The sequence below is a fragment of the Bos indicus genome, chromosome 28, assembly GCF_029378745.1.
Source record: "Bos indicus isolate NIAB-ARS_2022 breed Sahiwal x Tharparkar chromosome 28, NIAB-ARS_B.indTharparkar_mat_pri_1.0, whole genome shotgun sequence".
NCBI lineage: Eukaryota > Metazoa > Chordata > Mammalia > Artiodactyla > Bovidae > Bos > Bos indicus.
In genome coordinates, this window is record NC_091787.1 from 13191948 (window position 1) to 13212872 (window position 20925).

Here is a 20925-nt window from a genome sequence, read left to right on the forward strand (position 1 = left end):
TATTTTCTTCTATGTCCATGGCCAGTTTTCCCTGTATCATTTTTTAATTTTCTATCACATAAATAAAATACATCTTTATGTCATACTTAACTAGTGCAACCGAACAACAACAAAAAGAATACCCAACTCCACCAGCTATATTACTAGTAAAATTACTTTATTGCCCATACTTCATAGAATTGTCAAATGCTGCTCCAATCTAAATCCTGCCATCTTATTTCCCCTTCCTAATAAAAAGGACTTTTATGATGTTAAGCTTCCATTTTGATTCATCTGATGCTTAATATTAATGAACACCTAGTATATTTAGTGATTGCTTACATCTTATGTATACTTTGTACTTATATAACTTCTGAATACTCCATGGTAAACTACTGTTACCAGTATTTCATTCAGCTCTTACATGAGCATACCATTTTGATACATGTTTAAGAAGAAACTATCTCTAGTGTTCTTTATTTCAGTGTGAAAACAAATACATTGTATAACTTCCTTGGGCCCCTCAATCAAAAATTAAATCAAAATTAGTACTTTCTGGGGACAGTCTAATAACTGAAGCAAATCTGCTTTCAGAATAAAGCCTGTACTAATAAAAATACTTTTAAAACTAATACTCTAGTAAGAGTAAAATGTTGCTAGTCCCCAAGTTGAAGAAAACCTGAGACACTGTTTGTTGGCCATAAGCCCCAAGACATGAACTAGTAACCACCAAAATTGATAGATCAGAGACAAGCGATCAGACACTAATAGCAATTAACCGGAGAATTTTCTCACTAGTGCACAAGCTTATGAAAATCAGCTAGTTGTGACAACTCATTTCTGAAAGCCAAGCAACAGCTTTCACTCTGACACACTCTGGAAATTCAGAAAGTCAGCTATGGCCTACTCCAGTGACTACTATACTTTTTGAAAGAGCCAGTCAGTCCCTCAACACTCCTGCTTTGGAAAGTCTACAAATCCCTGAATCCCCCATTTCCCCAAACCTTGTATCATTTCTTTCTCTGACTGATTTACAAATACAGGCCTCTTTTGGTTAGTCTGATGGTCAAAGATGGACAGTATCAATTCCTTCCCTCATGCTATTCTATCCATAAGAGATTCATTTCCCCATCTTCTTGAATCTGGATTGGTCTTGTGACTTGTTTTGGCTTATCTGCATATTAGAGAAGTGTCAGGCCTCCCCTTTAGGAAGTGCGGCAGCTTCCACTTTACTTCTCAAAGCTAATAACATGGAAAAAGTACACCTAGTCTGAGATCACCAATTTGTGAAGAAACTCAAGCTATTGGGGATGAAACCCCACAGTGCTGGACATACAAGTGAAGTTTTTCAGACCTTCCAGCCTAGCCCCATCACTGGCTAAATGCTAGCTGAATGAGAGGCTACAGATAATAACTAGTAGAGAAGAAAAATCATCCACTTTTACCTATAGAGAAATAAAAAGTTGTTATTTTAAGCCTTTTAAGTTTTAGGTGTTTTTGTTACACAGTAATAGATGGCTGAAACAGAAAAGCAGTAAGTCAAGCTTTTGGTTTCAAATGTTGGTTAGACTCTCCTTTCACAGTAATAGTTATGCAGTATAATTATCCCTTAGAAGTTTACCACCATTAATACTATGACAGTTATTTAGTCTAGTTTCTAAAAAAGACTTACCTCCCAAACACCACCCTATTTCCATGGAAGAGAAGCAATCTTGGCTAAATTAGACTATTTCATACTGCATGGTGTCATCCCAACTATATCCAGACCTTGAAACTCACATAGCAAAGAATAAACCCCAATGGAAGGGAGGAATTATCCATACTTTTTTTTTTTTTTTACAATAAAGACTCTACTCGAGAAATTCAACAGGTGATAAGATCTTGCCTTATCTGTAAAGTTCAGATGTTGTTGGACACTCCTTCATAGAGTATTATAGCCATGGGCTATAAAGTTGTGTGTAGTTGACTAGTACATGGTCTCATGATAATTTAGGATAGAGAAAATACTGGGTTGGTGTGAGAGACTGGTTATTTTGTATAGGAAAGCTATGCTCCAGGCCTGGCTCTATCCCTTTGCTATCTCTAAGAAATGGCTAGCCCTAGGAGACAAAGTCTCTCCCTGGTCAGCAAGCTGTGTAAGATGTCAAAACATCATAAGATACATAAAATTTAAAAATATGATTAATACACTATGCTTTGAAAAAGCTTAATATTTCTCAGACTAAAGTTCTACAGCTGTTTATGATGATAAAGACAATGTGATTATATCTTAAAATCCCTATAAATTCTCATGAAATTGTTATCGAATGATCTAAAACTTGGATTGAATTTTCTCCTCACAGATTCCAAATTGAGATTATCGAATATCTAATAACATATACACAGTCATATGCCCAATGGGTGAAAACTGCATTTCCAAAAGTGGTCACCAGAAACATTTGTGCTTATATAATGAATAGATTAAATATGTGAAAAGAGACACCAACCAATGTAAGCCTTAAAATCACACTGAAAAGGACCATTTTCTGTATTTACATTCTTAATCACAAATAAATGCTACAAGAATAAAACCATGACTGAACATTACCAAAACATGTGATCCATTATTTATGTCTGACTTAGGGACAAATAATAAAACAACTTAAACTGTACACATCTTACAGACTAAAAATTCACTTGCTAGAGAATGAATGCTAAGAATACTAAGAAATAAAATTGATGTTGATTATTACACACAAATTGATGTGTCTGATTTAAGTTGGCTTAAAAATCAACATTCAGAAAACTAAGATCATGGCATCAAATCCCATCACTTCATGGCAAATAGATGGGGAAACAATGGAAACAGTGACAGAATTTATTTTGGGGGGGCTCCAAAATCACTGCAGGTGGTGACTACAGCCATGAAATTAAAAGACACTTGCTCCTTGGAAGAAAAGATATGACCAACCTAGATAGCATATTCAAAAGCAGAGACATTACTTTGCCAACAAAGGTCCATCTAGTCAGAGCTGTGGGTTTTCCAGTAGTCATGTATGGATGTGAAAGTTGGACTATACAGAAAGCTGAGCACTGAAGAATTGATGCTTTTGAATTGTGGTGTTGGAGAAAACTCTTGAGAGTCCCTTAAACTGCAAGAAGATTCAGCCAGTTAATCCTAAAAAAAAATCAGTCCTGAATATTCATTGGAAGGACTGCAGCTGAAGCTGAAACTCCAATACTTTGGCCACCTGATGTGAAGAACTGACTCATTGGAAAAGACCCTGATGCTGGGAAAGATTGAAGGTAAGAGGAGAAGGGGGCGACAGAGGATGACATTGTTGGATGGCATAGCCCACGTGATGGACATAAGTTTGAGTAGGCTCCAGGAGTTGGTGATGGACAGGGAAGCCTGGTGTGCTGCAGTCCATGGGCTTGCAAAGAGTCAGACGTGACTGAGTGACTGAACTAAACTGACTGATCTGCAACTGAGACAAGTTTTCAGTTTGAGTCTAACCAAGTTAAATTGCCTACTAAAACAAAGTCATCCAGAGGAATTTAACAGAATCTAGTCTCCACAAATAACATTTTAAATGTTCAGGATACATTATAAAATTACTCAACATATGAAGAACCAAAAAAATGTAACTCATTCTGAAGGAAAAAGATGACCAACATAGGCCAGTATCAATATTACTCAGTGTTGGAACTGTCTGATAAGAACTTTAAAGTGTACATTATAACTAATTCAATGACATAAAGGACAATATACTCATGATGAGTGAAAAAAACAAGAAATTCTAGCATATAAATAGAAATGATGAAAAAGTACAAATTGGAAATTTTAGAACTGAAAAACACAAAATCAGAAATAAAAAATTCATTGGATGGATTTAATAGCAGGAACAAAATGGAAAAGCAAAGCATCAGTGATTTTGGAGAGGAAAAAAAAAAAGAAAATGAAGTATTCAAAGAACAGGTAGGAAAAAGCACTGAAAAAAATAAATAGAATACTAGACCTGTATGACATCCAAAAGTCTAATGTGCAAAATTTGAATTTAGAAATAGAGAAATGTACAAAGATAATATTTAATTCAATATGGGATAAATATGAAGAAAAGTCTAGATATTTGAAAGTCAAACTTCCAAAAACATGAATAAAAAGAAAATATTTAAAATATCCAAGATATATTACACTCAAGGGAGCAATAATCTGAATAACCAAAGAACTCTCACCAGAAACCACAGGCAGAAAACAGGGAAGCAACATCTTTTAAGGAAAAAAAAAAAAAAAAGTCAATCCAGCAGAAGTATCCTTAAACAATGAAAGCTAAAAGCAGACATTTTCAGATAATGGAAAACAAAGAGAACTCCTATATACCAGGCTTAAAGTTTAAGAAATGCTAAATGATGTTCTTACAGATAAAAGAAAATTATACCAGAAGAAAACACTCATATTTTTTTTAAAACAAATGAAGAGCACCAGAAATGTAAATAATTGGGTAAATATTAAAGAACAGTTTTTCTCTTAATTTCTTGAAGATACAAATAACTGTTTAAAGCAAAAAGCATGACATTGTACTGGGTTTATCCTATAAATTTTGATAGGTCATATTTTCATTGTTAAAAATATTTTAAAATTTCTTATGAGATTTAATCCATGTATTACTCAGAAGTGTGTTATTTAATCACAAACTATTTTAGAATTTTATAGCTATCTTTGTGTTATTGATATCTAGTTTTATTCCATGTTCTGAAAGCATACTTTGATATCTATTCCTTTAAATTTGTTAAGGTACAAATTAATGGCCCAGAGTATGATCTATACAAGCTTGAGAAGAATGTGTATTCTGCTGCTGTTAGATGAAGTATTCTATAAATGTCAATTAGATAGTTATATTAACTATAGCCTTACAGATTTTCTGACTATTGGAACTATTAACTACTAATAGAGGGGTGTTGACATCTACAACAAATAATATAGCTACTTTAGCTTTCTTATGATTAGTATTAGCATGGTATATCTTTCTCCACTGCTTAAAAGTGGGCTTTCTGTAGAAAACATTTAGTTGGGTCTTGCTTTCATTATCCACTCTGATAGTCCTTTTTAATTGGTGTATTTAGGTCACCCACATTTAAATTTATTGTTGATATAGTTGAAGTAATAGTCACCACATTTTTAACTGTTTTCCATGTTTTACCCTATTCTTTCTCTTGTCTTCCACTCTTTTATGCTTTCTCTGGTTTTGAGTATTTTATATTATTCCATTTTCTCTCCTCTCTTTGCATATCAGTTACACTTAAATTTTTATTGATTTCATAACTTTTTTATAATTTATAGACTTTTTAAGAGCACATTTAGGTAAACAGCACAAGTGAATATGAAGATTTCCAATATATGACCTGCCTCTATGTATATACTGCCTCCCTCACCATGAACATTCCCAGCTTCCATCTGCACAGAGTGGTGTAATTGTTACAGTTCATACAGATATTATTATTAACCAAAGTCCAGTTTATATTAGGGTTCACTACTGGTGTTGTACCTTCTGTAGGTTTTGACAAATGTATAATTAAATGTATCCGACATTACATTATATAGAATAGTTTAACTTCCCTAAACATCCTCTGTACTCCACATATTCAGCCCTCTGCTTCAATCTGTGTCAACCACTCATTCTTCTATGGTTTCCACAGTTTTGCATTTTCCATAATTTTATATTGTTGGAATCACACAATATTTAGTCTATTGGGTTCTTTCACTTAGTAGTATGCATTTAGGGTCCCTCCATGTCTTTTTATGACTTGGCACCCTCCCCCCACCCACCCCCCTTTTTAAGCAGTGAACGAAATCCATTGTCTGGATATACTAGAGTTTGGATATTCAGTTTTTCTTGTTGAAGGACATTTTGGTTGCTTCCAAGTTTTGGAAATTATGAATAAAGCTATTATAAACATCTGTGTGCTAGTTTTTGAGTAAGCATATGTTTTTCAGCACCACTGGGGAAATACTAAGGATCACAATGGCTGGATTATATAGTAAAAGAAGTATATTTGGATTTGTAATAAACTACCAAAGTATCTTCCAAAGTTGTACCACGTTGGATTCCCACTAGTAAGGATAGGGTTAACTTAGGCACCTTATAAGGTATCCAAGCCTAAGGCCCCTTTTTGGAGGAGGTGAATTCCAGTTGAGCTATTCCAAATCCTGAAAGATGATGCTGTGAAAGTGCTGCACTCAATATGCCAGCAAATTTGGAAAACTCAGCAGTGGCTGCAGGACTGAAAAAGGTCAGTTTTCATTCCAATCCCAAAGAAAGGCAATGCCAAAGAGTGCTCAAACTACCGCACAATTGCACTCATCTCACACGCTAGTAAAGTAATGCTCAAAATTCTCCAAGCCAGGCTTCAGCAATATGTGAACCGTGAACTTCCTGATGTTCAAGCTGATTTTAGAAAAGGCAGAGGAACCAGAGATCAAATTGCCAACATCCGCTGGATCATGGAAAAAGCAAGAGAGCTCCAGAAAAACATCTATTTCTGCTTTATTGACTATGCCAAAGCCTTTGACTGTGTGGATCACAATAAACTGTGGAAAATTCTGAAAGAGATGGGAATACCAGACCACCTGATCTGCCTCTTGAGAAATCTGTAGGCAGGTCAGGAAGCAACAGTTAGAACTGGACATGGAACAACAGACTGGTTCCAAATAAGAAAAGGAGTACATCAAGGCTGTATATTGTCACCCTGTTTATTTAACTTATATGCAGAGTACATCGTGAGAAACACTGGACTGGAAGAAACACAAGCTGGAATCAAGATTGCCGGGAGAAATATCAATAATCTCAGATATGCAGATGACACCACCCTTATGGCAGAAAGTGAAGAGGAACTCAAAAGCCTCTTGATGAAAGTGAAAGTGGAGAGTGAAAAAGTTGGCTTAAAGCTCAACATTCAGAAAATGAAGATCATGGCATGTGGTCCCATCACTTCATGGCAAATAGATGGGGAAATAGTGGAAACAGTGTCAGACTTTATTTTTCTGGGCTCCAAAATCACTGCAGATGGTGATTGCAGCCATGACATTAAAAGACGCTTACTCCTTGGAAGGAAGGTTATGACCAACCTAGATAGCATATTCAAAAGCAGAGACATTACTTTGCCAACAAAGGTTCGTCTAGTCAAGGCTAGGTTTTTCCTGTGGTCATGTATGGATGTGAGATTTGGACTGTGAAGAAGGCTGAGTGCCAAAGAATTGATGCTTTTGAACTGTGGTGTTGGAGAAGACTCCTGAGAGTCCCTTGGACTGCTAGGAGATCCAACCAGTCCACTCTGAAGGAGATCAGCCCTGGGATTTCTTTGGAAGGAATGATACTAAAGCTGAAACTCCAGTACTTTGGCCACCTCATGCAAAGAGTTGACTCATTGGAAAAGACTCTGATGCTGGGAGGGATTGGGGGCAAGAGGAGGAGGGGACAACAGAGGATGAGATGGCTGGATGGCATCACTAACTCAATGGACGTGAGTTTCAGTGAACTCCAGGAGTTGGTGATGGACAGGGAGGCCTGGCATGCTGTGATTCATGGGGTCACAAAGAGTCGGACACGACTGAGCAACTGATCTGATCTGATCTGAACATCTTTCTTACTCACATTCTTTTGCCTTAGACACATAGGCCTTGTAGGCAGCAGTAAGTCTTGTTCAAGGACATACGTTTTTTGAGCTCAGAATGTGTGTTATGGGAGGTCTGGGTCCACAGCCTTGAGCTCTGGGTTAACCCTTCTTTCTGGCTAGTCTTGTGCTGATGTCATCCCAGGATGTATGTTATGGGAAATGGTCTGGGCAAAATTTTCACAGCCTTGAGATATTTTTTTCTATTCTCAGCAGCTGGCAGAAAAGTATATAATTTCCTGCTTAAAACTAGCAAGGCAGATCATCTTTCTACCCCCGTCTGATGTCTATGTAAGAAGCTTTTTTCTGCCAGTATCACTTTAACTAAATTTATAATACACAAAGCTCTGAGTGAGTGAGACTGTCTTTGGTCCCAGAGTTAAATCTTCTCCTTCAGAGGCAACGAATGTGGTAGAACACTAAGTTTTTATCTATCATCTTGGAGGCTCACTCGGGATCCTAAGACAAGGTGTAAGCTATCATCATGGGGGCTGAGCATAAAGCTTCCATCTTGGGGGCTCATCCGGGATCCCAAGATAAGCTAAAGCTTTCAGTAATGAAGAAGAGTTCTTGTTGCTTGACATCCTTGCCAGAGTTTGTTGTCAATGTTTTGAATTATGGCCATTCTAATATATGTCCAGTGTAGTTTGAGAATAGTTTGAATTTACAATTCCCTTATGATACATTTGTTGAGGGTCTTTTCATATGGCTATCTGCCATCTTTATGTCTCCTTTAGTGAGGTATCTATACAGGTCTTTGGCCAATTTTTAAATAGGGTTTCTTGATTTCTTATTCTTGAGTTTTAAGAGTTATTTGTATATTTTGGATAACAGTCCTTTATCAGATATGCCTTTTGCAAATATGTTCTCCCACTCTGTGACTTGTGTTCTCTATCTCTTGAGATACTTCTTGAAAATTTTTATACTCGTTGCCCTGGAATTTGAAATATACATGTACAACTAATTCAAGTCCACTTTCAGACAACACTGTATCACTTCACAGGTGGTGCAGGTACCGTATAACAGAGTATTCCCAATTCTTCTCTCCAACCCTTTATAATATTGTAGCCATTCACTTCATTTACACAAATCTATAATTACTGAGACTACTGGTACTAGTATTAAGTTGAACAAATTTTTATTTGTTAGATTAATTAATAAGAAACATGGAAGACAATATTTGGCCTTTAATAATTCCTGTTCATATATTCCATTCCTTACACAGCACAGGTAGAGCTTTCTAATACCATTTTCCTTCTCTCTAAAGAATCCTAATAACATGTTTTACAAGGTTTACTGGTGAAAAATGCCTTCAATTTTGTTTACTTGAGAAAGTTTTTATTTCTTATTTACTTTTGAAGGACAGTTTCACTGGATATAGAAATCTAGATTTTTAAATATTTAAATCTTTAAATATTTTGCTCCACTCTCACATGCATAGTTTTTGAAGAGAAGAACAATGTAATTTTTATCCCTACTCCTCTATAGCTATATTTTTCTCTAGCTTATTTCTTCTTTACCTTTTATTTTTCTGTAGTTTGAATATGAGATACCTATGTGTAGATTTTCCCCCCATATTTATCCTGCTTGGTGTTCCCTGAGCTTCCTGGATCTGTGGTTTTATATTTCTTTTGCTCCTTTCTCTCATTCTTCTCCTGATATTCCCATTAAAATGTGTTAATTTTTGTAAGTGTTCCACAGTTCTTCAAAATTGTGTTCCTTTATTCTTTTTATTATCCTTTTTCTAATTTTTAGTGTGGCAAGTTTCTATTGACCTCACTGAGATCACAGATTCTTTCCCTGTTATGCTCAGCATACTGCTTCATTCTTCCTGCTTGATTTTGATTTCTAGCATTTCCCTTTTATTCTTTATTATCGTTTCCATTCCTTTGCTTACATTAACCTTCTGTTATTACATGCTGTCCACATTTTCCAGCAGAGCTCTTAATATATTAATCATAATTATTTTAAATTTCTGTCCAAAATCTTTTCCATATCTGAACCAGGTTCTGAAACATGCTTTGCCTTTTGAACCTTTTTTCTTTCCTTTTAGCATGCTTTGTAATTTTTTGCTCAAAAGCAAGAAATTATGTATTCAATTAAAGGAATTGATATAATACACTTTTAATGTGAGGTTTGATTTTATGTGGCTACGAGGTAGACTCTGTTTACTGTTTGTTATAGCTGTGCATCAGAGGCTAAAATTCCCTCTAGTGTCTTTTTGTCTCTCTCTTCTGTTGTCCTTATGTTTCCTTAGAGACTCCTTCTTAAATAAGATCTTAGGCTTGCAGTTCTTTCAGCTGTTGGTATTTTAGCTTCTTTTAGCTTTTAGTTCTTTCAGTTTCTTGGTATTCTATAGGAAGTTAATTGATACGGTGATAAGGTATTAGAGGAAGGAAGTGTTTATAGTTCTATGATTAGGTCTCAGTCTTTTAGTGAGCACGTGTGCCTATGATGTCACCTTAATAAGAGTTGCTCAATTTGGTTCTCCCCTGCCACACTTAGGTGAGATGGTAAGTTTAGAGGAGTCTGGGATGAGTCTCTTCTCTCAGGTTAGGCTCTGGTTTAACATTTTATCTTGAGGTCAGGCCTTGTTAAGGAGAAAATGGTTTGCCCTAATTAAAGGCATATTTTAAATGGTTACTTTTCCCTTCTCCCTGCCAGAAGCACAAAGGGATTTTTCCATGATTTTCACAGTGAGAATTTGGTCATGTTCTTGGAGGACAAACTGATCAAAGACTGCCTCCCCTCGGAATTTTTAACTCTCAATTTAGCCTACAATTCATTACTTACAGGAATGCTGCTGTAAAGTAGTGGCTCCAGATGTGGGCTTCTCCTCCTGGGCTTCTGTCCTGTGGCTTCAATATTCTGACTAACCTAAAAAAAAATTGTTCATTTTTCAATGCTTGTTCAGTTTGTTTTTTTTTTTCTTGTTGTGAACATGCAGCTGCTGCTAAGTCACTTCACTCATGTCCAATTCTGTGCGACCCCATAGATGGCAGCCCACCAAGCTCCTCTGCCCTTGGAATTCTCCAGGCACGACCACTGGAGTGGGTTGTCATTTCCTTCTCCAACGTATGCATGCATGCATGCTAAGTCACTTCAGTCATGTCCGACTCTGTGCGACCCCATAGACGGCAGCCCACCAAGCTCCTCTGCCCTTGGAATTCTCCAGGCACGACCACTGGAGTGGGTTGTCATCTCCTTCTCCAATGCATGCATGCATGCTAAGTCGCTTCAGTCATGTCCAACTCTGTGCGACACTATGGACAGCAGCCCACCAGGCTCTTCTGTCCACAGGATTCTCTAGGCAAGAATACTGGAGTGGGTTGCCATTTCCTTCTCCAGTTGTGAACATGAGAAATGTACCATATATGGGGTATCATATACTAGGAATAATGTAGTGAGTTGTATCATATCCTGGGTAGCTTATAAACAGCAGAAACTTACTTCTCACAGCTCCAGAGACTGGATGGTTGAGATTAGGGTGCCAGCATAGTAGAGTTCTGAAGACAGCCTGCTTCTGAGATAGAAACTACACACTGGTCATTATATCCTCATGTAGCAGAGACCAGAGAAAAGAGAACAAGCTCTCTGGTGACTCTTAAAAGGTACTAATCCCATTGTACCTAGAAGGTACAATAGGAGGCTCCATCCTCATGAACTCATCTAATGCTGATTAATTCCCAAAGGTCCTACTTGCTAACACCATCACACTTGGGGTAGGGTTTCAACAAATGAATTTGGGATTGGGGACAAACATTCAGTCTATAACAACCAGACTAAAAGAAACTCACCTCTCATTTTAAGCTTATAATGTAGGTATGACAACAATAACAAAACGGACAGTGCCAGGTAGCTGGAAATGGACTTTTATATTTGCAAAGTTTCTATATTTTATGAGAAATGGTACATTATTAACTCTAAATAGATGGTGAAAAGTTGATGTATATTGTAACTGATAGAGAAATTACTATATACATAATGCAAAAGAGATACGTGGAACAACAGACTGGTTCCAAATAGGAAAAGGAGTACATGAAGGCTATATATTGTCACCCTGCTTATTTAAATTATATGCAGAGTACATCATGAGAAACACTGGGCTGGAGGAAGCACAAGCTGGAATCAAGATTGCTGGGAGAAATCAATAACCTCAGATATGCAGATGACACCACCCTTATGGCAGAAAGTGAAGAAGAACTAAAGAGCCTCTTGATGAAAGTGAAAGAGGAGAATGAAAAAGTTGGCTTAAAGCTCAACATTCAGAAAATGAAGATCATGGCATACAGTCCCATCCCTTCATGGTAAATAGATGGGGAAACAGTGGAAACAGTGGCTGACTTTATTTTTCTGGGCTCAAAAATCACTGCAGATGGAGATTGCAGCCATGAAATTAAAAGACGCTTACTCCTTGGAAGGAAAGTTATGACCGACCTAGACAGAATATTAAAAAGCAGACACATCACTTTGCTGACAAAGGTCTGTATACTCTAAGCTATGGTTTTTCCAATAGTCATGTATGGATGTGAGAGCTGGACCATAAATAAGGCTGAGCGCCGAAGAATTGATGCTTTTGAACTGTGGTGTTGGAGAAGACTCTTGAGAGTCCCTTGGACTGCAAGGAGATCACACCAGTCCATTCTAAAGGAGATCAGTCCTGGGTGTTCATTGGAAGGACTGATGTTGAAGCTGAAACTCCAATATTTTGGCCACCTCATGTGAAGAGCTGACTCATTTGAAAAGACACTGATACTAGGAAAGATTGAGGGCAGGAGGAGAAGGGGACTTCAGAGGATAAGATGGTTGAATGGCATCACTGACTCAATGGACATGGGTTTGGGTGGACTCCAGGAGTTGGTGATGGACAAGGAGGCCTGGCATGCTGCGGTTCATGGGGTCACAAAGAGTCAGACATGACTGAGTGACTGAACCGAACTGAGATATACATAAACAGTCAATAGATAAAGTGGAATTTTAAAAATATTCAAATTTAACAGGAAAAGAAACCATGAGCAAAGTGAAAAGACAACCTAAAGAATGGGGGGAAAAATATTTGTAAATGATGTGACCAACAAGGGCTTAATTTCTAAAATATATTAATACAAACAGCTCATACAACTTAACAACACCAACAACAAAAACAAACCCAACTGAAAAATGGGCAGAAAATCCAAAGAGACATTTCTCCAAAGAAGACATACAGATGGCCAAAGACATATGAGAAGATGCTCAACATCATTAATTATTCAGTTCAGTTCAGTTCAGTCGCTCAGTCACGTCCGACTCTTTGGGACCCCATGAATTGCAGCACCCCAGGCCTCCCTGTCCATCACCAACTCCCGGAGTTCACTCAAACTCACGTCCAACGAGTTGGTGATGCCATCCAGCCATCTCATCCTGTCATCCCCTTCTCCTCCTGCCCCCAATCCCTCCCAGCATCAGAGTCTTTTCCAATGGGTCAACTCTTCGCATGAGGTAGCCAAAGTATTGGAGTTTCAGCTTTAGCATCATTCCTTCCAAAGAGCACCCAGGAGTGATCTCCTTTAGAATGGACTGGTTGGATCTCCTTGCAGTCCAAGGGACTCTCAAGAGTCTTCTCCAACACCACAGTTCAAAAGCATCTATTCTTCGGCGCTCAGCTTTCTTCACAGTCCAACTCTCACATCCATACATGGCCGCTGGAAAAACCATGGCCTTGACTAGACAGACCTTTGTTGGCAAAGTAATGTCTCTGCTTTTGAATATGCTATCTAGGTTGGTGATAACTTTCCTTCCAAGGAGTAGGCATCTTTTAATTTCATGGCTGCAATCACCATCTGCAGTTATTTTGAAGCACCAAAAAATAAAGTCTGACACTGTTTCCCCATCTATTTGCCATGAAGTGATGGGACTGGATGCCATGATCTTCGTTTTCTGAATGTTGAGCTTTAAGCCAACTTTTTCACTCTCCTCTTTCACCTACATCAAGAGGCTTTTTAGTTCCTTTTCACTTTCTGCCATAAGGGTGGTGTCTTCAGCATATCTGAGGTTATTGATATTTCTCCCGGCAATCTTGATTCCAGCTTGTGTTTCTTCCAGTCCAGCGTTTCTCATGTACTCTGCATAGAAGTTAAATAAGAAGGGTGACAATATACAGCTTTGTCGTACTCCTTTTCCTATTTGAAACCAGTCTGTTGTTCCATGTCCAGTTCTAACTATTGCTTCCTGACCTGCATACAGGTTTCTCAAGAGGCAGGTCAGGGGGTCTGGTATTCCCATCTCTTTCAGAATTTAATGGGAAATAGCTGTGGAGTATATGGCAACAGAAAACAATTTTAAATAAAATGGGCCCGGCCGGAGTGTCCCTCCGCACCCCTCCCACAGCCACCGGCTCTGCAACCGGGGCAGACCAGCCCAGAGTCCAGCAACCGCGGTGGAAAGCAACCTGGGGAGGCGACGGAGGGCCGGGGATGCGTGAGAGGCCTGGTCCTTGGGTGGCGTCGCCCGATGATGCCACCACCGCCGCCTACCGGCTGCGTTCTCTCTCCTCAGCCGGTGCCTGTGGGATGGGTGGCCAGGCGCCAGCCTCACCCCCAGCCTCATCTCCAGGGCTAGCCCAGCAGCTCGGCCCCGTGCAGAGTCCGGGCCATCCGCTGAGACTGCGGCCCAGTTCTGCGCTAGGAGCTCACCCTCTGGTGACTCCCCCAGCCTGGCCACCGCTGGCCCTCTCCCTGCCCAGAGGCGGGGGCATGCAGGCGCAGCAGCTGCTCTGAGTGTTTAGCTGAAAAGAACACGCCCCAATTGGGGCTGCTGGTGTCTGCATTGAAAAAATGTTCAGGGGCAAGTTCATCCTACTGTTGAGTCTAGTGATGATGCTCTTCAGTATGCTGAAGAATTAACTTAGCAATTAAATATGCAATGTCAAGCTCAGCCCCTAAGTTCTTCAGATGTAGAGGAACATGTTCAAAAAAGTTTCCCTCATCCAGTTGATACATGGGCAATAGTTGATGCCCAGTCGGCTACTGAAAAGAGGAACCAAAGAAATTTTTTTCTCTCTCCCCGTAGAAAAAAATTCATCTTTTGTTAAAGGAGGTCCTAGATTATAAAACTGACCACCAGGTTTTATAATCTAGTAGTAGTGTTAGAATTCATTTCTGCAGACACTTTAAAAGTTGGTGCAAAATATACAGCATTATGAAATTACAAAACAAGATATTAAAGTGGCAATATATGTTGATAAAGTATTGATGGATATGGTTCATCAAGATGTAGAAGATATATTATCTTTAACTGATGAAAGAGCCTTCCACCTCAGGAGAGCAATGTTATTATGATTTTGTAAAAGCATTTATGGCAGAAATTTGACATACATAAGGGAAGTTAAATTATAAACGATTTTAGAGAGTGCTTTGTCATTAATACAAAACTGTTTTTCAGCTAATGATGTAGAAAATACATTTGGTCATATAGTGGATATACATGAACCTTGTGGAAAGTTACTGGGCCATATAGAAGATACTGTAGAAATGACAGATGAAGGCAGTCACCATCCATTAGTAGGAAGCTGCTTTGCAGGCAGCAGAGGAACTGGCATTTGATCCATTTGAATCATACGCTCGAGATATTCTATTACCTGGTTTTCATGACCATTCCTTAGTCAGTTATCAAAGCCTGGAGTGGCACTCCTGTTGTTTTTCAGTCGCTAAGTCATGTCCAACTCTTTGTAACCTCATGGACTGCAGCACGCCAGACTTCCCTGTCCTTCACCATCTCCTTGAGTTTGCTCAAATTCATGTCCATTGAGTCAGTGATGCCATCCAACCATCTTCTTCTTGCCCTCAGTCTTCTCAGTCAATAGGCAAAGGTTTCAAAGAAGCTGTTCAATATGTTTTACCCAGGCTACTTCTAGCCCATTTACCACTGTCTACATTACTTCAAACTTCTGAAGCAGTAAGAAGAGTAAAGAACAAGACAAGGAATGTTTGAAACAAGAAATAACAGCTTTGCTTAATGTTCATAGTGGTATAGGAACAAAATATGTTCTAAAAGCCTTGCAAAATGTAGACTGGGTGAATCTGCATGTTGGATTTATAGTCACCAAATGAAGGGGAAACAACTAGCAATCAAGAAAATGAACGAGATTCAGAAGAATATTGATGGTTGGGAGGAAAAGACACTGGACAGTGCTGCAATGAATTTGCAATGGAAAGAACTCTTATACATGTAGGAGAAACATTAAAGAAACATATTTCTCTTTGATGGCTCAATGATTTGCTGTAAATCAAATCATGGGTAGCTAAAACTTCCTGGTGCTAGCAATGCAGAATATCACCTTAAAGAAAAGTTTTTTATGAGAAAGGTACAGATTAATGACAAAGATGACACTAGTGAGTACAAGCATACTTCTGAAATAATTTAAAAGACGTAAATAGTGTTATGTTTTCTGCCAAGTCAGATGAAGAGAAAAACAGTTGGATGGCAGCATTGATATCTTTATCATATCAGAGAACATTGGAAAGGATGGTTGATGTGACAATACTTTAGGATGAAAAGCAGCAGATGAGACTCCCTAGTGCTGATGTTTATAGATTTGTAGAGCCTGACTCTGAAGAAAATATCATATTTGAAGAAAACGTGTAGCCCAAAGCTGGAATTCCAGTCATCAAAGCAGGAATTGTTATTAAACTTACAGAGAGGCTCACATACCATATATACATGGATCCCAATTTTGTTCAGGCATTTCTTACAACATATAGATCCTTTTGTAAATCTTAAGAACTACTGAGTCTTTTAATAGAAAGGTTTGAAATTCCAGAGTCTGAGCCAACAGAACCTGATTGCATAGCTTTAGAGAAGGTTAGCCCTTGAGTGCAGAACTCAAAAGGGTTTAGAAAAATATATATACAGCCTGTGCAGGTGTAAGCATTAAATGTATGTTGGCACTGAGTAGTGCACCACTATGATTTTGAAAGAGATTCAGATCGTTTGCAGCTAATGGAGAAATTTCTTGGAACAGTAAGAGGTAAAACAATGAAAAAATGGGTTGAATCCATCACTAAAATAATCAAAAGGAAAAGAACTGAATTGCAAGAGACAATGGACCAGGTCATAATATTACATTTCAGAGTTCACCTCCCACGGATGAATGGCATATAAGCAGACCTGGTGGAAAGAGAGAATTTTGACCACATAGAGACTTTTGACCTGCTCTCCTTAAACCAACAGGAATTGCTCGACAGCTCACTCTATTTGAATCAGATTTATATCGAGCTGTACGGTCATCAGAATTAGTTGACAGTATGTGGGCAAAAGAAAACAAAGAGATTAATTCTCCTACCCTTCTGAAAATGATCCAGCATACCACGAATTTCACCCTGTGGTTTGAGAAATGTAGAGACTGAAAACTTAGAAGAAAAAGTAGCTGTGGTGAGCTGAATAATTGAGATTCTGCAAGTCTTTCAAGAGCTGAACAACGTCAGTGGTGTCCTTGAGGTTGGCTGTGCTATTAAATTACCTGTTTACAGACTAGACCACATGTTTGAGCAAATACAAAGCTGCCGAAGGAAAATTTCAGAAACAGCTCATGAACTACGTGAAGATCACTGTAAGAAATATTTGAGGGGAAAAAAAGAGAAATATTTGGCAAAACTCAGGTCTATTAATCCACCATATGAGCCTTTCTTTGGAATTTATCTAACTAATATCTTGAAAACAGAAGGCAGTCCTGAGGTCCTAAAAAGGCATGGAAAAGAGCTTATAAACTTTAGTAAAGGGAAGAACATTGCAGGTGAAATCCAGAAATACCAAAATCAGTGTTACTGTTTACGACTAAAATCAGGTATCAAAAAGTTCTTTGAAAACTTCAATCCAATGGGAAACAGCATGGAAAAAGAATTTAAAGACTATTTTTCAACAAATACCTAGAAACATAACCATGAAACCCTAAGCCTCTCCCAAGATTTCCAAAAGAATATAGCCATTCACTAAAATCTCCCAGTATTTGTCCATTAAACCCAAGACCAGGTACTATGAGACATCCCACACCTCCGCAGCAAGAGCCAAGGAAAAACAGTTAAAGTAAAACCCCTGAAATTGAAACAGAAAATATAGCATCTGCACCAAATTCTCCAAGAACACCATTAGCACCTCCTGCTTCTGCTGCTTCCAGTACCACAGATGTTTGCAGCATACCTGACTCTGACCATTCAAGCCCTTTCATTCAAGATCTGCTTCAGTATCATCTATAAGTTTAACCAAGAGCACTGATGAAGTGCCGGTCCCTACCCTCCTGTTCCTCCGCTAAGATGACAAGAATCTGCTCCAACAGAATCTTCACCATCAAAGATGATGTCTAAGCATTTGGACAGCCACCCAGCAATTCCTCCGGGGTAACCCACGCCAAAAGCTTATTCACCACAATATTCAGTATCAGACCAGACCTCTATTTCAGGCCCTCCTGAAAGCTCTCCCTTGTTACCTCCATGAGAACCCATGAGGACATCTGATGTTTTCTTAAACTCACCACTATACCTCCAACCTCCCACTTTGGGGAAAAAAGTGACCATAGTAATGTCTTTGTCCCAAAGTGCCCTTTCCCCTTTACACCACCTCCTCCTCAAATACCTTCTCCACATGGCACAAGAAGGCATCTGCCATCACCACCGACACAAGAAGTAGACCTGCATTCCACTGCTGGGTCACCTGTTTCTTGATGACAAAGCACTTCTCAACATATTCCCTAAACTCCCTCCAAAATCTTACAAAAGGCAGCACACACCCATCCATGCACAGAGATGGACTACCACTCTTGGAGAATGCCCATTTTTCCCGAGTTCCTCTGTACCAGGATGTAGGTTTTCTTGGCCCCAAATCCATTGCTGGTGGTGGATGCACTGAATGTGCCAGCACTGAGGGCTTAAAATGAGAACTCCAAACACTAATGACTCTACTTCAAGATGCAGTATAAGACAATAAATTTTAACCTAGATGTAATTACAAAATGGAAATGGTATCTGTTTAAAATACAGAAAGACTTATCTAGAGGAACTGGACAACAGATTGCACTTGAAAATCAAGAAAAGGGACCTTTTTCCAGCCAGTAAGCAGAAGTTCTCTTTTTGTGAGGTGATCTTTATCATTAAAGGAGTAGAAAACACAGTCTAGTGTCCAGCAGGCCCACAGGATGACAGCTTTTGTAATTCAAAATATTAGGCACTTTTAAAAAATAAATCTTAAACAGGGATCTTCAAATCCTCCTTTGTTTTTCTTTGCTTTTACTTGTCCTCCTTTAGAATATTTTCTTCAAAATCATTCAGAGGACTGTGAGAAAAGGATGTGGTACCTGACATTACTGGAATCAACGCCTAGCACTGTACTGCTGTTCTGCTTACAGATTATTACAGTGAACTGAATGGGTATTGAGGCTTCATCAAAGAAGTACTTCTATTTTTTAAGAATAATTATACCAATTTTATCAGAAGAGACTGTGATGCTGAGAAAGACTGAAGGCAGAAGGAGAGGGGATGACAGAAGATGAGATGGTTGGATGGCATCACTGACTTGATGGACATGAGTTTGAGCAAGCTCCGGCAGTTGGTGATGGACACAGAAGCCTGGCATGCTACAGTCCATGGGGGTCACAAATAGTTGGACACGACTGAGTAACTGAACTGAACTGATACCAATTTTAAGAACATTCCTCTACTCACCCTCCCTACACAAACAAAATGTGGTGGTCTTGCCTTCAAACAAGAGAAGTTTTATGTCATTAACAATGACAGAAGAACTTTTTAAAATATGTGTCAAGTATATGATTTATATTTAGGAAACTGTTAACTTATGCTAGATTGTCATTTTCCCCCATTCTCAAAAGTTTACTGGTTTTCCATGTTCTGGCTTGTGGCCTCTAACCATACTATGGAAATGCAGTCACCCAGTGTGAAAGGAGCAGTGAACACCTTCATTTTTATTGCTGAGTGGTATTCTATTGTATGCATATATTACAATTTATTTATTTATTCATCTATTGTTTCTAGTTTTTGATTAAGAATATAGCTGTAATGAACTTAATGTGCATTTTTGTGTAGACATCTGTTTTTATATTGATTGGTTAAATATTGAAGAGCAAGATTTCTGGGTTGTTACATTTATTATATGTAGTGTCAAGCTTTTCTGACATGGTTGTTCCATTTTACATTTCGGTGATCAGTGTGCAGGAGTTGCAGTTGTTCCACAGTTTTGTCAATGCTTCATATTGTCACTTTTTTATATAGCTATTCTAATAGCTATTTTGGAGAAGGCAATGGCACCCCACTCCAGTACTCTTGCTTGGAAAATCCCATGGACGGAGGAGCCTGTTAGGCTGCAGTCCATGGGATTGCTAAGAGTCGGACATGACTGAGCGACTTCACTTTGACTTTTCACTTTCATGCATTGGAGAAGGAAATGGCAGCCCACTCCAGTGTTCTTGCCTGGAGAATCCCAGGGACGGGGGAGCCTGGTGGGCTGCCATCTCTGGGGTCGCACAGAGTCAGACAAGACTGAAGCGACTTAGCAATAGCTATTTTATTTAATTGTGGTTTTCATTTGAATATCCCTGATTAATAATGATGTTAGGCATTTTTAACTTATTTATTGGCCACTGCGTATCTTATTTTGTGAAGCATCAGTTCAAATCATTTGCCACTTTTTAGTTTGGGTTCTTTTATTTAAATGAATCCACTAAAGCAAATATACCCACATGTATAAATACCAAAACAACACATTTGAAGACAAAAGCAAGTTGTATAAAACATTCTCACTGATATTACTTGTAAAACAATGTTATTACACATATATACATGCAATGATATATATGCATTATTGTAGAAGTATGACATGTGTGGGATCGATATTAACCAAATTTAGAATCTGTGGAAGATGTAAATGGTTACAGGTTGTAGAATGGACTATGAAAAGCTTCCTGTGAATCTGGATGGGGGCACTGAAGTCATATATACTAGAGTATTCTAGCCAGTACACCAGCTCATTCACACTCAATGTTTCTGGTTACTGAACATAGTAAGAGGAAGCAGAACCAGTCCCAAAGCTACCTCTTGCTGATCCTGGCAATTGTTCTGATGTGGATCTAGTCCATTTTGAGATGCCCCAGAGGTAGGCCTGGGGCTGAACCAAACCATTAGGCAGTACAGTCACCCCTTAGCATCTGCTGGGGATTGGTTCCAGGATATCTCTTTGAATAACAAAATCAGCTGATGCTCAAGTCTTTCACAGTAGGCCCTCCCTACCCTCAGGTTCTGCATCTGTGGATTCAAC

The 20925-nt window shown here is 38.6% G+C and overlaps 1 protein-coding gene and 2 pseudogenes across 1 annotated transcript in view; 2 read left to right on the forward strand and 1 right to left on the reverse strand.

The window, feature by feature from the left end:
• LOC109553815 (ral guanine nucleotide dissociation stimulator-like) overlaps window positions 1–10508 on the reverse strand; it is a 71627-nt gene extending 61119 nt beyond the window's left edge. The window contains exon 1 of the mRNA XM_070781893.1: window positions 10423–10508. The gene's annotated coding sequence lies outside the window, so the exon portion shown is untranslated. The remainder of the gene's footprint in view (window positions 1–10422) is intronic.
• A 3573-nt stretch (window positions 10509–14081) lies between these two features.
• On the forward strand, window positions 14082–15317 carry LOC109553607 (son of sevenless homolog 1 pseudogene; annotated as a pseudogene).
• Window positions 15318–15320: 3 nt separating this feature from the next.
• Window positions 15321–17858, forward strand: LOC139176057 (son of sevenless homolog 1 pseudogene; annotated as a pseudogene).
• The last annotated feature ends 3067 nt before the right edge of the window (window positions 17859–20925 follow it).